The 16,515-nt window shown below is 46.8% G+C and overlaps 5 non-coding genes across 5 annotated transcripts; 3 read left to right on the top strand and 2 right to left on the bottom strand.

Moving 5' to 3' along the window:
- Positions 1–2,451: 2,451 nt before the first annotated feature.
- On the top strand, positions 2,452–2,523 carry TRNAC-GCA (transfer RNA cysteine (anticodon GCA)). The gene has a single exon. It is a non-coding gene; the product is annotated as a tRNA-Cys (tRNA).
- A 2,825-nt stretch (positions 2,524–5,348) lies between these two features.
- On the bottom strand, positions 5,349–5,421 carry TRNAT-UGU (transfer RNA threonine (anticodon UGU)). Its single transcript has one exon. It is a non-coding gene; the product is annotated as a tRNA-Thr (tRNA).
- An 860-nt stretch (positions 5,422–6,281) lies between these two features.
- Positions 6,282–6,353, bottom strand: TRNAE-CUC (transfer RNA glutamic acid (anticodon CUC)). Its single transcript has one exon. It is a non-coding gene; the product is annotated as a tRNA-Glu (tRNA).
- Positions 6,354–7,203: 850 nt separating this feature from the next.
- TRNAY-GUA (transfer RNA tyrosine (anticodon GUA)) lies at positions 7,204–7,289 on the top strand. The gene is given in 2 exon segments: positions 7,204–7,240; positions 7,254–7,289. It is a non-coding gene; the product is annotated as a tRNA-Tyr (tRNA).
- Positions 7,290–7,808: 519 nt separating this feature from the next.
- On the top strand, positions 7,809–7,880 carry TRNAD-GUC (transfer RNA aspartic acid (anticodon GUC)). Its single transcript has one exon. It is a non-coding gene; the product is annotated as a tRNA-Asp (tRNA).
- The last annotated feature ends 8,635 nt before the right edge of the window (positions 7,881–16,515 follow it).

Consider the following 16,515-nt stretch of genomic DNA (forward strand, 5'->3'; position numbering starts at 1 on the left):
AACCCACTACTGATGCGAAGGACCTCAACAACTTCCGCCCCATCACCAACCTACCTTTTCTTGCGAAGATCACAGAAAGATGTGTAGCGAAACAACTCTCTCGTCATATCAATGACAACGATCTTCTTGACAATTTCCAGTCCGGCATCATCCAAAACTGCAACACTGAAACAGCCCTGCTGCTAGTGATTGATGACGCACTGTGGATACTCGATTCGGGGGTGTCTTGTCTTCTAATTCTCCTTGACCTTTCTGCAGCCTTTGACACTGTCAGTCACAACACTCTCCTCAACACTCTTCAACAGAGAATGGGCATGGAGGGCACTGTGCTTAAATGGTTTGCTTCCTTCCTCTCTGATAGATCCCAAATGATCAAAATAGCGAACAGTCTTTCATCTCCTGTGGCGGTAGGTCAAGGTGTTCCGCAAGGCTCTATACTTGCACCCACATTGTTCAATCTCTATTTAGAACCACTAGGAAATCTCCTAAGTAAATCCGGGATCCACTATCATCTCTATGCAGATGACACTCAAATCTACCTCAAGGTCGCCTCCACTGACGATCTCTCCATCCTAGGCTCTACTCTCGACTCCATTTAAAACTGGATGTCAACGCATCAACTGATTCTGAATCCCTCCAAAACTGAATTCCTCCTCCTCTCCTCCTCACTTTCTCCTCCCCCGGTTCAATCATGGATGGATCAGATGAATTTACTTAACAATAAACCCATCATTGCCGATAGTGCAAAATCCCTTGGTGTCATACTCGACAAAAAACTCAATCTAATCTCCCACATCAATTCCATTGCAATGTCTGCTCAATACCAACTGCGCCTTCTTTGGGGAATTCGTCACTTCTTACCGGAGCAAGACCTTAAAACCCTGGTCCAATCGCTGGTCCTCTCCTGACTGGACTACTGCAATTCTCTTCTTACTGGCCTCCCCAAATCCCACCTGTCCCCCTTAAATCTGTTCTCCATTCAGCAGCTCGCTTAATTTATGGGGCCAAAAGAAGCGACCACATCACACCCATGCTATCCACCCTGCGCTGGCTTCCCATCGAGGCAAGATCTATTTACAAGACTGCCTGTATCATCCACAAAGCCTTGCTCTCCTCCTCTACTCGCTACTTGGCGAATAAACTGAAACTCTCTGGAGGCTCTGAGGACCATCACGAAATGCGGAAAATCTAATGCTTGAACCTCCCACCTTCAAGAAGGAAAGATCGATGGCCCAATCCTTTTCAGGCAACGCAGTGAGAATCTGAAACTCACTTCCGCCTCAGCTCCGGACCACCACCTCCTCCCAGGCCTTCAAAACGGTCCTCAAAGTTCTCCTCTTTCAAAGACACCTCCAAATTTAACTCACGCCCTCTCGATTATCTGAAGGAAGAACTTCCATTATAGAAAATCCTATTGTACTTGACTATGAAAGTGCCTTCCCAGTATGTTCTTGCGGTTTGAATGTCTGCCATTTATTGCAGTATTATCCTTCTACCTGTGTTTGGTACTCTTTTGTAACATGCACACGTCACTTTTCTCTTGTAACACACTGTTTGCTACCTCTTACATTTTGTTTGCTTTAGACATTTGCACAAGTGCCACCAGTGCCTAAGTAAAGTTTGTTCTTGTGTTGGAGTGTCTGCCATTTATTGCAGTATTATCCTTCTACCTGTGTTTGGTACTCGTGTGTAACATGCACCCGTCACTTTCTCTTGTAACACACTGTTTGCTACCTCTTGTTTTTTGTTTGCTTTAGACATTTGCACAAGTGCCACCAGTGCCTTAGTAACGTTTGTTCTTGTGTTTGAGTTTCTGCCATTTATTGCAGTACTATACCTCTGCTTGTACTTTGTACGCTTTTGTAACTTGCACACGTCACTTTTTCCTCCTGTATTTTACCGTTTGCTACCTCTTGTAATTTTTTTTGCTCACAATTGGCACTTTTGCCTCATGTAACTTAACATTTGCTTTTGTGTAATTTGTTCTCATGTAATTTTCTCCTCGTGTATCAGTTCTGTTCCTATTGTGAAGCGCTCTGACGCCTTCGGGTAAAGTTCGCTCTATATAAAAACGCATAAAATAAATTTTAAAAAAAGACACTGGTGGGTGTGAGGAGGCTCCTGCACCCACCTCCCGCGCCCTCATCACCAGCTCAGACTCCCATGGCTAGGACTCATCGCCCCTCCCCTGCAGGATTTGGGGGGGGGGCGGACATACCACCCTCGCCACACTCCCTTTCGCCATTATAGCGGCGACTAGGCGCTCCCACGCGGCAAAAATCAAACAAAGTCCATTTCACAGAGGGCTGTGTGCACGCACACAAAACTGGAACAATAACTAGGTGGCGCGCCTTGAAGCAAAATCTCACTGACTCATCAGAAACAAGAAACAGACTTATGATATTGAACACATGGTGGTAGAGCTCATATTTAGCGCACTGTGCTATAGTTGGGGATATAGCTCAGTGGTAGAGCATTTGACTGCAGATCAAGAGGTCCCCGGTTCAAATCCGGGTGTCCCCTACTTTTAGAAAAGATTATTTTTTTATGCTGAAAATTATTTTAAATACAAATTCCTTGCTTTCAGAAGAAACATTTTGTAATTACTTAGCCCGTTTTTCAATGCACGTTTAACAGGAACGAGAGGGAGATTCAAACTTTTAACATTTATGACTCTTTGTCTAAGATTAAATGGCCTGTTTCTGCATTCCTTCATTTCCACACTGGTTTCATTAATGAGAACCCGTAATATGGTTGGATAGGTGAAAGGGCGCCTCACTCTGGAAAAAGTTTTGTCGTGCGCCTTTTCACTACCGTATAAACTGGACCCGAGGGACACGAGGGCAGCAGGTGCAGGGTCCTTAGTGCAATGGGGCCGGGTCAGTGATTTAAAGGGGGGGCATGTGGGTGGGGGAGGTAAAGGTGTGTCTAAAAGAAAACACAGTTCTGTAATTATTTTGAAGTAAATGCATATAAATTAATGTAAACACATTAAATGAAGAAAATAAATGCCAGTTAACCTGATTAGTGAGAACAAGACAGTACAACAGTGTTTCTCAGACTGTGGGTCACAGCCTCTGGTGGGTCGCCAAAGTTCAGCCAATACATATCGCTGGCTTTAAATTCCGGATATTTCTGTCACATTTGCTGGGCTTCAAAGACAGAGGTCAAAGGTCAATCTATATGTTCTGCCGTTTATTTTCTAACATAGAGACTGGTGTTTAGGAATTCCTCTCACTTTGCAATCAAAAAAGGAAAGTAAATTATCTTACAACCCTGGTGGCTACACAAAGTGTAAAAGGAAAGCTGGGAGATGTAATGTTCTCCTAACTCACAATATCATGGAAATACATGGAAATGAACTGTGCACTTCAGCAGCCAGGAAAGAAGATGAAGCACGTTTTTGTTATAATTCTGAAATGTGATGGTAATAAAGATTTGAGTAGGATCAGAAGAAATCAAGACACTTTACTAAATTGATGCGCAAATAATAAATATTCACTGCAACTCGATTTCTACACAATATAATGTGAGTGCTACAACGTTTTATCAGTAAAACTGCAGATTTATAAGGCCCTTGCGCTGCTTTTACGCTGCTGTTGCGTCACTTTTGTGAGGCTGCGTCGGCGCAAAAGATGCGCCATGGCGTGGGGTATATACAACGTGGCGCATCTCCCAGATGCGTCACGTTGTAAAGCCCTGCACAAGAAGTAGGCGTTCCTGCGCATGGGGGGGGCGGCGTTCCGGCAGAGGAACGCCTCCCAAAAGTGGCTGAGTGAAATTTACGAGATTTCACTCAGTGACTTTTGGGACGCATGCTGCGTCAAAACCCTGCGCCTGCTTGAAGCAGGCGTAAGGATTGACGCAGCATTGTGCACATAGGGCCCCCCTGATCATTGCTGGAGCTGCATCGTGCTTGCGACACACCTCCAGCAATGCGCCGCTTTTACGGCACAGATGCGTGACGCATCTGAGCCATTTTTGCCCCATGGTGCGCCACATTGTAAATGCCATGTCCTGTAAGGTAAAAGTTAGTAGACAGTTATGAGTAGCATGCACATAGCATTGCTGCAATGGACAAGAAGGAGATCACTCAATTTTGAATCAAAAAATAGTTATTCATTTTTTGTTATAGCATTCATTTCATGGTTGGGAGTACACAGTTAAGAACAGCACTGCATAAAATGTATTGACAACCACATTAAACTTGGTGCAACAAACGTGAATAAATAGTGCAAGTGGCGACAAAAGTGAGAAAAGTGAAAACAGCGTAGTCGGCGCACTGTGTATAGAGTGCAAATTATCTACAGTGAGTGGCTAAGGACGGCGCATGTGACCGAGTGATATCACAGTGGGCACAATTAATTAGATAGTTTTAAAGCCACTAAGAAGAAGTGCGCCTATTAATTAGGCTGTTGAGTCGACGGCGTTTCGATCCGGACCATTTCGGATCATCATTAGGACTGGTTGTCTGAGTTGGATAGTGCTTAAGTAATCCTTTTGAGTTGGAGTACCTGTATAGGTGTAACTTGAAAAGCCAGGGGATCACCGGGGGATCTCTTCGCTGGAGTGAGCCAGTTGTGGCTCACTGGGGGTTCCAAAATGTATGGAACGTGCCTGTGGTTCAGCCAAGTTGGGGAAAGTAGTGTGGAGGCACCTCAGCGTGTCAGCCAGCCGCGTTAGTCAGCCATGTCTGTAGCGCTGCATAGCTTGCTGCATCCGTCTAAATGTCGGAATGAATGGTGCTGTCGATAAATGACAGTGCGCTGCCACGTGATGCTTTATTACATTTAAAAAATTGCCCGCCTCATGTCTATTAAAGACAGGTGAGTCGAGAAAGTGTGTCGTTCCTAAAAGTGGGTCGTGGCCCTAAAAAGTTTGGGAACCGCTGCTGTAGAAGATAGGCTGTCTCAATATAGGCAAAATTATTTTTTAAGTGCTTTCAAATACATTGTAGTAATATGCAATTACACTGGGCATGTTTATGGGTCAAGTGACTCCATCGATTGCAGTCAGCGCCGATCTTCAAGCCGCCTTCACATTCGCAGCCCTAAAGATCTTCTGCCCGTTTTAGGGAATTACACGCCGACAACTAATAAGACGCTCAACTCACCAAACCTGCTCAGAGAGTTCACATTCCATCACAAGAACCATGACGTCATGGCATCTGTCACCAGGGAGCCCAGCGCTGTCCAGGTGGACCTGGAAGGGGATATTTGTTTCACGTTGTAATGGAAGAATTAATTTGGCTAAAGTCCCTCACTTGGGAGTTTAATGTTGGAGGCAGAATGCTTGTTTGTTAGAATATTTAAGAGATTGAAAGCTTTTTACTCAAATAAAAAATATATAGGCTCCAGCGAGATTTGAACTCGCGACCCCTGGTTTACAAGACCAGTGCTCTAACCCCTGAGCTATGGAGCCCTTCATGGATCTGTAGAGCAAGGTATACATTTTCCTATTATTAAAAATGTGTTTTCCTGGGGTGACACTGGGTGGATGTTACAACAGTTGCAAAAGAGAATGAATGGAAAGTGTAAGCTTCCTCTCTTCACAGACTAGTCATTGCCGTGCAGTGTAATTCAGAAACAGACTCCACTGAATATCATTAGCAAACAGCATATGCAGCAGTTTTAAAACTACTTGTGACCAGTCTGGGCTCAATGGTCACTGTCGTCAGAATAAACATATACTAGTTCATGTTTCCCCAATATTTGCCGGTGTAAACATAGCCCAGACTTCATAACCCATCCTAGGGAGTGGTTTTAAAAAATGAAGTAACAATCTCAGCCTTCACAGACGTGCATCAGAGAATCAAGAGCTTGAACTGTAAATGTCCCCACTTGTACAGGTATAAACACACCTCCTCACCTCGAAGTCACCCCTGGTTTTATGAACTCCTAACTCTTGTTCAGAGAACACACGGAAACAATGTGTCAAGGATCACACGGTTCATGGCATTGACGATGGATAAATCAAAAGTCTACAAATGTATCCGTGGTCAGAGGCTGCACACAACACACACCTGTGGTAACCGCGCGGCAGGTGCAGCTCCCCAGAGTCGGTCTGGAAAGGACGCCTTTCGGCTGGAAAGATAAAGTATAATCGAATGTTCTATTAAATAAAAACAGTCTAAAGATTAGGCACCTGTAGAACTTGTCTATTTTTTATATGTCAAGCACTTGTCTGCCTTGTGACGCTACATTTGCAGTAATGAATAATTTAGCATATGTTTTAAAAAATCTAAAGAAGGAATTTAAATAAAGTGTAGGGAAAAATGAATCTTCCCTGACCGGGAATCGAACCCGGGCCGCGGCGGTGAGAGCGCCGAATCCTAACCACTAGACCACCAGGGAGCGTGGTACTACTACACAGTGACATTAATAAGTTGCTACAGTCAGTGCCCCTGGTGGCTTTGGTATAAGGTTTGAACGGTTTTGCTTCCTGAACCACAAAAGCCTCTCAACACGCAGCACCCGAGCAGCCCCTGCACAGTACAGAAGGAACCGCAGGAGTAAACACAGCGGCGCGCGGATGCTGCGCTCAGATACCCGAGCAGGAGCCAGAGCCGCCCATCAGGGGGACCTGTGAATAGAAATATCCGAGAGTCGCGGGGGTTTCAACAGATCACACATGTGAAAGAAGAATGCACGAATAACCAAAGCACCCCCCGTAATCAGGGCTCTCGTCTTTTTATTACAATTCACATCTCATGAAAGAAAAGTGCGCGCTTTTTACCGTCACTTAAAGGCTCAGTTTTGTCTCTGATTTTTTTTATTAAGCAGCTTAAACATTTGTTACATCAAAAGCAGCGCCATGAAGACAAGCAACAGCGAGAGCGCTAGGAGGCTGAAATACACAGTGAAAGTGGGGGCGCATGAATGGACATGAAAGAAACACTGCAAGGCACCGACCGTGAGGAACATGAGACTCTTCCGGGAGAGGGGGGGGGGCGAGCCCAGGGCTCCCCAGGAGAGAGCGGCTCCTTCAGCAAAACTGCATGGAAGAAGGGCTGGTTTCTTCAGCCCTTTGAGGGTGCGAGGGAGGGGCAGGGGGGCTGCTGTGGAAAGGAAAGTCTCCATTGGAGGGTTTGGAGCTTTAGCAAGCCCTGGAGTTGGTGTTTAGAAACAGAATGCGAGGTAGATGGCTGGGCCCTGTGCCCACTCCTCATGCGATATAGCGCCTTGTCATCCTCTCCCAACCTAGCCTTCGATAGCTCAGTTGGTAGAGCGGAGGACTGTAGTGGAGCGACTGTCATCCTTAGGTCGCTGGTTCAAATCCGGCTCGAAGGATTTTTGCAAACTCTTCACTTTTTTTCCCTCTGCTTCACAATGGAAAGCGCCTCTTTCTCGGACCCTCACACGCCGGGGCTTTTCCTGCCTCCCCTCTTCACCTTTACAGCCCAGCTCTCTCCTCCGGCGGGGGCGAGGGGGGTGGTGTCTCCCGCCCCCCTCCCTGTGTGCAGCCCCCGCTGCAATGCCCCCTCATCAGACAGAGCCAGGGGCCCCTGGGCTGAAGAGCCAGTCCGGGGCCCCCCCTCTGAAGCAGCCCTGGGAGCTGGTTGTGGTGACTCTGGCATCAGGGGATGCTGCTGAGAGCGTCTGCTAGGAGGCGGGAGGGTTGCTGTGAGGTGTGAGGGAGGAGTGTGTTTGTGTGTGTATGGTGGGAGAGAGTGTGTGTGTGTTTGTTGAGCCCGTGGCCCCCTGTGTTGGTGTCAAGGAGTTGATAAATGGCACGAACCGGTAGCATATCGGGGAGAGGCGGCTTGAAGGCCACATGAGGAGCGGCTCAGCAGGTCGAGCTTCATCGGTTCCTCGTTAGTATAGTGGTCAGTATCCCCGCCTGTCACGCGGGAGACCGGGGTTCAATTCCCCGACGGGGAGGATATATTTTTTGTTTTTATAGTCAGCCTATATTTTAAAACATGACGATTGAACGTCTATTTTAAATATAATTTAGAATGTGACAAGCCTGCTATTGTGTAAGGACGCTTTTCATTCATGACGTCATCTCCTATAGGTAAAAGATTTACTGATGCAATCTCATAACTGTTCAAATCAATCACGGGCCATTTTTAAGTCAGAAACTTTTTGGGAAGCATTTCTGCCTTTCCATTTTAAGCTTCTGTGTACTTTATTGCAAAAAGAAACGTGCACGAAGGGTCATTATTGACATCAAATTCAACGGACTACATGAGATATAAAATGCATTTATGCTACTATTTTTCTTTCCACGCTACATAAATGAAATGGTGGATCGGGCTCTGAATGAGGAATTGTTTTATATGACGGTGAAGCTTTTTATCATTATTTAAGGGTACTGGTATACAACTTATGGCAGATTGTGAAAATAAAATTTCCACTTGCCTCTACGTGCACTCCCCACTTTCCTCATCAGAGATCTTATTTTGCCTAGGTCCAGCACGAGTACCAAATTTCGGTCAGGTTATAACAGTGTATTCTGGGACTTGTAGTCCTCTTTCTAACACTCTGAACTCAGGCCGAGGGGAGCCAGTTTCCAAAGTGACCCCCTGGGCTGGGAGAAGCGCTCATGTTCGGGTCTGGGCTAACTTGAGAGCTTTGTCGAGGCCTCGGACGAGCTGCAGGGATCCTGGGAAGGGCTGCTGCGCTCCGGCAGGGGTCCCTGAAAACTGGCGCTGACCCCTGCTTGTGCCCTGTGAAGAGGCACTGAAGCCCCGCTGGTGCCCTGAGAAGAGGCGCTAACCCCTGCTTGTGCCCTGTGAAGAGGCACTGAAGCCCCGCTGGTGCCCTGAGAAGAGGCGCTGCCCCCCGCTGGTGCCCTGAGAAGAGGCACTGCCCTCCCACTGGTGCCCTAAGAAGAGGCACTGCCCTCCCTCAGGTACCCTAAGAAGAGGCGCTGCCCTCCCACTGGTGCCCTAAAAAGAGGCATTGCCCTCCCTCTGGTGCCCTGAGAAGAGGCACTGACCCCCCCGCTGGTACACTGGGAAGAGGCCCTGCCCTCCCTCCGGTGCCCTGAGAGGAGGCGCTGACCTCCCGTTGGTGCCCTGAGAAGATCCGCTGACCTACCGCTGGTGCCCTGAGAAGAAGCGCTGACCTCCCGCTGGTGCCCTGAGAAGACGCGCTGACCTCCTGCAGGTGCCCTGAGAAGAGGCGCTGACCTATCGCTGGTGCTATGAGAAGACTCGCTGACCTCCTGTTGATACCCTGAGAAGAGGCGCTGACACCCCGCTGGTGCCATGTGAAGAGGCACTGACCCCCCCTGGTTTATTGTTTTCCTTCCCCCCAAAGGATGACCAGGACACAGAGGTTCTGTCATGAAGGTCCTTCTTTATTTACCTCCATTCTCCGACTGCCGCACACATCCCCGCGGCTCCTCCTCTTCCTGTTGCCGTCATGCCTGACCCTGGGGCAAACCATGGACAGGCATGAAATGATGACACCTCCCCCTTTGGTAAATGAAAATGTCCACATGTAAGCTAACAGTTCTTCAATAAGTCGGGTTGGCTTTCGAATGATTCGTCGCGGTCGGCTGGGCTGTGACAGGTCCGGTGACTGGTCGCTTCTCCAATCGTGGGGCTCTGCTGCTCGAGTGGATGTGTCGCGGTCACTTTCTTCTTCACTTAACGTATCTGTGCTTTTGTCACGTTTCTCACACCGGGTGAAATTTGTCGGATTGCATCTCTTGAAATGAGATATGTTTCTTGTCGTTCTCTTGGTGTCTGATTCTGCTGTGATCATGGTCCCTTTCCGTCTAACTACCTGCAGCGGGTGAAGGAGATAACAACTGTCCCCTTTTGTCTTCCTTTCTTGCTTCACTAACACCCAATCACCTTCTTGGATGTCAGACACCTTGGCATGTCTGCGATGATCCGCATAGGCTTTAATTTTCGCTTTCTTCGTGTAGTCGAGGTCTACCAGGGTCTCGTGGTCTCTGGTTGTAATTCGAGTCCATATAGCCAAAAACGCTGCTGTGTCCTTGGAGTCTTTGAAGCCCAGGAGAAAGTCCTCGCTGTTTGCTGCCTTGCCCTCCCGCCTCCCGCCTCGTGTTGCCCGACTCCACTGCCATCTGGGAGTTAGTGGTGACCGAGAGGAGCGCGGTCGAGGGAACTCCATTTCCCAGGAGGCTTAGCGGCGCACGCCGCGTCACCAGCGTCATCAGCGCGCCAGGAGGCGCTCAAATAGCGCATCACCCCGGTCGAGGGGGGGAATCCATATAGCCAAAAACGCTGCTGTGTCCTTGGAGTCTTTGAAGCCCAGGAGAAAGTCCTCGCTGTTTGCTGCCTTGCCCTCCCGCCTCCCGCCTCGTGTTGCCCGACTCCACTGCCATCTGGGAGTTAGTGGTGACCGAGAGGAGCGCGGTCGAGGGAACTCCATTTCCCAGGAGGCTTAGCGGCGCACGCCGCGTCACCAGCGTCATCAGCGCGCCAGGAGGCGCTCAAATAGCGCATCACCCCGGTCGAGGGGGGGAATCCATATAGCCAAAAACGCTGCTGTGTCCTTGGAGTCTTTGAAGCCCAGGAGAAAGTCCTCGCTGTTTGCTGCCTTGCCCTCCCGCCTCCCGCCTCGTGTTGCCCGACTCCACTGCCATCTGGGAGTTAGTGGTGACCGAGAGGAGCACGGTCGAGGGAACTCCATTTCCCAGGAGGCTTAGCGGCGCACGCCGCGTCACCAGCGTCATCAGCGCGCCAGGAGGCGCTCAAATAGCGCATCACCCCCGTCTCGCGGGACGCGAGCGGGACGCCGGGCGAAGCCCGGGCCAAGGGCGGGCCCGTTTTAGCCCGCTCTAGACCGAGAGAGACTGGACTGGGCCATCCCTCTTACTCCCAACCTCTAAATTGACTAGTGGCAAGGTAAACCAATTTAACATCTATTGTGTGACTGGCCTATTGTTAGTTATCCATTGCTAGGGCCTGGTTGCCAACTATTGTTTGTACATCATGTCTAAACAAAAAACGCCTGTCACTCCGGCCAATACCATGCACAACTACCTAGTCCAGGTAGTGACAAAAATCAATAATAACCGGAGGACCTCCCTAGGTATGGGGGATTCGCCACCCTGTGCCCAAATCAATCAATCAGGGGTGTTCCAGCCTGCAACTGATGATCTTATTGTCTCCGACCCTAGTGAAGTCTTAATTGAGCATTTAGAAACTAATGGTTCAATGACTACAATGGACCATCAATCTGACCCCTTTACAGATCTGATCAACTTAGAAGACCAAGATAAATCTGTGACAATTGAGGAGTCAGTTATAGAAACCAACACCTCCCCAACACCTGTCCCTGCTCCGAGAGCAAAAAAAGGGATCACTAAGGCGCCACCTAGAAGAGGTGGCTTACGCTCTTCTAAAAATAAACCCGCAACCCCACCTAGACGAGCAAAAAGAAAGAAAGAGGATGGGATACGGGAAGAGGAGTATGAAAATGAAGATGGGGAGGATATCCTTTTAATTAAGCTCATGGGCACACTAGAGTCTAAACTACTAGGTTTAATGAAACCCCTCATATCAAAGGTTGACCAATTAGTTACCAAGGTCAACAAGTTAGAATCCCTGTTAAGGAAAACCAATGAGGGGGTGGGTGAAATACCAAATCTAGTTGCTTCAAAAATTGACCAAATGGAGACTGTGGGAAGATCAACAGGGGTGACCAAGAATGCTGGTCCACAAGCTTCTTCAGACCATGTCCAACACGCTAGTCCTAGGAATGATATTACCTCTGACATGAATCTACCTTCTGAGACAGCCCAACTAATGGGCAACAGTATCCCTGAGACCCTAAACCCAGAATCTGCCCCAGTTGAATTAATTGTTGAAGCCTCGCCCCTTATTTTAGTACTAGCTAACACACCCTTGCTGAAAACTGGTCAGATCGAATCCCCTGATTCGTTAAGAAATAAGGCTCTCCAGTGGTTGAGTAGTAACATGCACATATCCCCCTGGGGTAAGGAAAAATTATCAGACGATCTGCTTACAGCAAGAAGAGTTAGGTGGATAGGTACTAAGCCAAAGAAATTTCAAGGGGATTGTGTGGTCTTGAACTTTAAGGGCCCCGATGTTCTGCCCGATGTCCTACGGAATATTCTTCCTCCACAACGTAGGACAGCTGAAATAGTTCCACTGACACTGGATTTCTTCTATAGCAGAAGGGGTCTAGTAGCAAAGCCGAGTATACCAAGAACTAAATGGACAGTAGTGGGAAATAGGAGGGCTAGAACCAATCCAGCATGTGAGTGGGGGCTAAGCTTGGATAATCAATATTCTGTGTTAACGGATCTGAATGAGTGTGATTGACTCGCATATGTCTCTCCTACTACCCTGAATGTGTGGACGGGCCAAGGCCGTGTTAAGATTGCCATGTTAGATGAATTCATACCAGTCCCAGATGAATCTTGTACTTCCGGCTTGGAAGAACAAAGCAGGGCCCAGGTGGATCAGGAAAAATCATTGGAGGAAGTTGAGTCGTTATCGAGATTGAACAAAAATGTAATACTAGGAGTAGATCCTGCAGAAACATTAATTATTCCCGACATTGCCCAGACGTACTCGCAGCAGGCTAAACCAAAACTACTAATCATTTCATGGAACATAGCCGGAATAGCTAACAAGTTAAATATTCCCGACTGGGGTGATTTTATTAATCAGTACGATATCATCATGTTCCAAGAAACTTGGTCGACTATGCCAATTTTTAGGCAAGGGTATTTAAATTTCTTTATCCCGGCAACTAGTAATAGAGTGGGACGTCCCTCGGGGGGCCTGTTAATTTGGGTACGCCAAACTCTGAACTGCTCGGTTAAGCAAAGGTCTATTCCCTCTAACGATATTTTGGCACTCGATTTTACCTGGCAAAATGGCCATCAACTAGCCCTGTTTAATTTGTATTCAAGGGGAGTAGCAAGGGGTAAATCATCAGAGACCCTATCGTGCCTTGAGAACAATATTGAACAGCTACCAGACCCCTCTCACATAATAATAGGCGGGGATTTTAATACCACCTTCGAGCCCTTGGGTGAGGAGGATAAAGTCCTGGCTGAAGATGAGGACTCCAAGTGGGGTATACCCCAACTAGATATCCCTGTAATCAAGACTTGGAGCACGGTAGCAATACAATTGAAAAGCTTTTGTCTCTCAAGAGGACTTAGAGCAGTGAATGGCCGGACAGTGTCAGATTGTATGGGGAAAAACACCTTTGATAATGGTAGATCGGCCAGCAGGATAGATTATATACTCCTAGATGTAAGGCTCTGGGATAAATTGGAGGATATGGAAGTGAAGGCTAAGATTGAAAGCGACCACAATCCATTGTGCCTGACACTACATACTTACCATGACATATTTGAGTATCCTAGAGAGGATCACATGGTCACACAGGACCTAGTATGCTCCAATAACTCCCGTTACCTGAAGTGGAGTATGCTCTTAGAAGATCTCGCTAAAATAGAGACTCTAAAGAAAGTAGTAGTGGGTGAAGTTGCTAAGATTAAGTCCCATTTTGGACAGACTAACTTTATCGACTACATGATGACTGCCCATGATATATTTTTTACTACAATCCAAAGTTTTTTCCGAAAAAAAACCTCCGCAAGTAAAATGAAGAAACCACAAGACACTAGGGGGTGGTATGATAAGAATTGCAGGGCAGCACGAGATAATCTCGGGAAGGAATTAAGACTAGGAAGGCCTGAAGCAGTAAGGCTGGCGAGAAATCAGTATAGGCAGGTTCAAAAATCGGCTAAGAAGCGTTGGGACAAGGATTGTTGGCAAGAACTTAAGGAGATCTGTGCCTCCAAGGATTCAAAGCGCTTTTGGGCCTCAGTGAAATGGGCAAAGGGTGGCATAGCACCCCAGCCTGTTAATAATGTTGCAAAGAACAGTTGGATAGAATACTTTCAACCACAGTATGCCCGTAATCCTATGTTTAATAATGTCAACCTTCCTCTACAAGTCTACTACAAAACACCACTATTTGCTGAGGGGGATGTGAGTGTTGTATTAGACTGTATAGCAGGGGGGAAAGCACCAGGTATGGATGGTATTCCGGCTGATATTTTCCTATCTGACCGGAAGTCCTGGTGCACCTACTTTACAATGTTGGCCAATGCAGTGGCTATGGGAGGGGAAGTGCCTGCCTCATGGAAGGGAGCAGAAATAATTCCCATATATAAAAAAGGTGACCGTTCCCTGGCTAAAAACTATAGACCCATTAGTCTAATTGACACAGCTCAAAAGTTAATGGGTCGACTAGTCCAAAATAAACTGCAGCAATGGATCGACGCAAATAACATCTTGTCACCTTATCAAGCTGGGTTTAGGCCCCTAACTAGTAGCGTCGACCAAGTTCTCCACTTTCTAACAATTTATTGGAGAAATGTCACCCTGAAGAAGGGGACATTGTATGCAGTTTTTGTAGATTTAAAAGCCGCTTTCGACTTAGTCCCCAGGGAAAAACTTTGGCAGACCTTGGCGGATGCAGGCATAAAAAAGGAATTGCTCACACTCCTCGTTCGCCTACATGAAAACAATTTCGCAAGGATACGATGGGGCAAACAAGGAGAGGTAACTGATTCCTTCCCGGTTGAACGTGGGGTGCGGCAAGGGTGTGTCCTAGCCCCAACCCTCTTCTCCATTTATATAAATGGTATTGTTGAACATCTAGAGAAGATTGCTAGTGACGCCCCTGTAATAGCCGGCTCCCGTGTACCAGTTCTCATGTTTGCGGACGATACATTATTACTCTCCCGCACCCCTAGTGGGTTACAAAAAGTAGTTGATGCCTTTGGTGTATATTGTGATGATAAGGGCCTAGAACTAAATACCACCAAAACAAAATTTATGTGCCTTAATCAACAGTCCTCGTTTAAGGGTGTAATAAAATACAAAGGAACACCCCTAGAAAGAGTGGACTCTTTTTCATACCTAGGTATCACTCTGCAAGAAAACATGAGCTGGAAACACCACATAACTACAACCCTTCTAAAATTTAGACAGTTATCAGGTGCTATTTCGCTAAAACACCGCACCTCCCTGACAAAGCCTTTGAATTGTGTCATGGAAATCTACTCTATGAAAGTCCTGGGGGCTTGTTTATATGGCTCTGAATTATGGGGTTTCTCAAACTTGAGCGATCTGGGCCGAGCGGAAAATAGGTTCCTAAGAGGGGTTACAATGGTCCCCCAAAGTACCCCAATGATCCCGTTAAAATTAGACCTGGGCAGAAAATCAGTTGTGGATATAGCGAGGCTTCGGCCCCTCCTGTATTGGAGGCGAATTATGGTGACCCCAGAGTTAGGCCACTATGCAGCAGCATTGATGGATGTCATCAAATTCGATCGCTTCCATACTATCCCATGGCTAAGGGAGTTGCGGGGCCTACTTACAGAATTGAAATTGGGCCACCTATGGGACAACAATGATCCAACTTGCTTCCCCTCAAAGGAAAAGCTAAAAGATCTTTATTGGGAGATGATATATCGTGCAATATTCAGTGACAGTACAAGTGTAATGTTAACATCTCGCTTTTTAAACTTAAAAATGTACCCATCATACGAATGTTTTTGGGACCTAATCGAAAAACCGTATGATAGAAAACTTTATTTTCAATTTCGCATTGGTACATTACCTCTAAATGCGTTTAAGAAGCATTGGTCCCAGACATGGGATGAACATTGTCACTATTGCAATGAGGAAATTGAACACATCTCCCATTTTTTGTTTTGTTGCCCACTGTATTTGGCCCCCAGACGTAAGTGGTTAAAACCGGTGTGCTTAAAGTTGGGAACCCGAAGCCAAGCCGAAGCCCTCAGGATACTTGAATCTGATTGTACAACATTGTATGTGGTTGGTGTAGCAAAGTATCTGGCATGGTCGTGGCTAATTCGTACCCGATCATTATTGGCTACTGTATCATAATGAAATTACGTATATCCATAAATTGTTTTATTGCAACAAACTGTATGTTTTTTAAACCTATGAAATGTGTTCCTTAAACTGTAATAATGTAATTTTATGATCTTTTATTACGTCTTATTCGACATCAAATGTTTAATGTGTATTTTTAGAAGTATTTTTATAAGTAGTATTTATTGTATAGGGTTAGGTGAATGCTTTTATGACAAAATGTCGAATAAAGCTTATAAATTGAAATTGTAATTCGAGTCTGTGTGACCTCCTCAGTGGCAGGTATCCGAGTGCGGGGAGTTCGGCCAAGCATCAGCGTGGCTGGGCATTGACTTGTAGTGCTGTGGTCCTGTATGCTCGCAGTACCTCGTTTAGCGCTGGTTAAATGTCTCGATGTGTTAGTTCCACTTGTTGTACTGTCTTTTTGATTGTGGCCATAAATCGTCCCACCATTCCCTTCGCCTTAGGCCACAGTGGAGTGATTTTCAGGTGTTTGAAGTTGAGGTGTTCTGCAAAGTTTGCGAAGTCCTCGCTATTGAATGGTGGACCATTGTCAGTTTTCACTACAGTGGGGATCCCCCACACGGCGAACGTTTCGTCCAGCACTGGTATGACAGTGGTTGCTTTTGTAGATGAGA

This window comes from Lissotriton vulgaris, chromosome 1_1, assembly GCF_964263255.1.
Source record: "Lissotriton vulgaris chromosome 1_1, aLisVul1.2, whole genome shotgun sequence".
NCBI lineage: Eukaryota > Metazoa > Chordata > Amphibia > Caudata > Salamandridae > Lissotriton > Lissotriton vulgaris.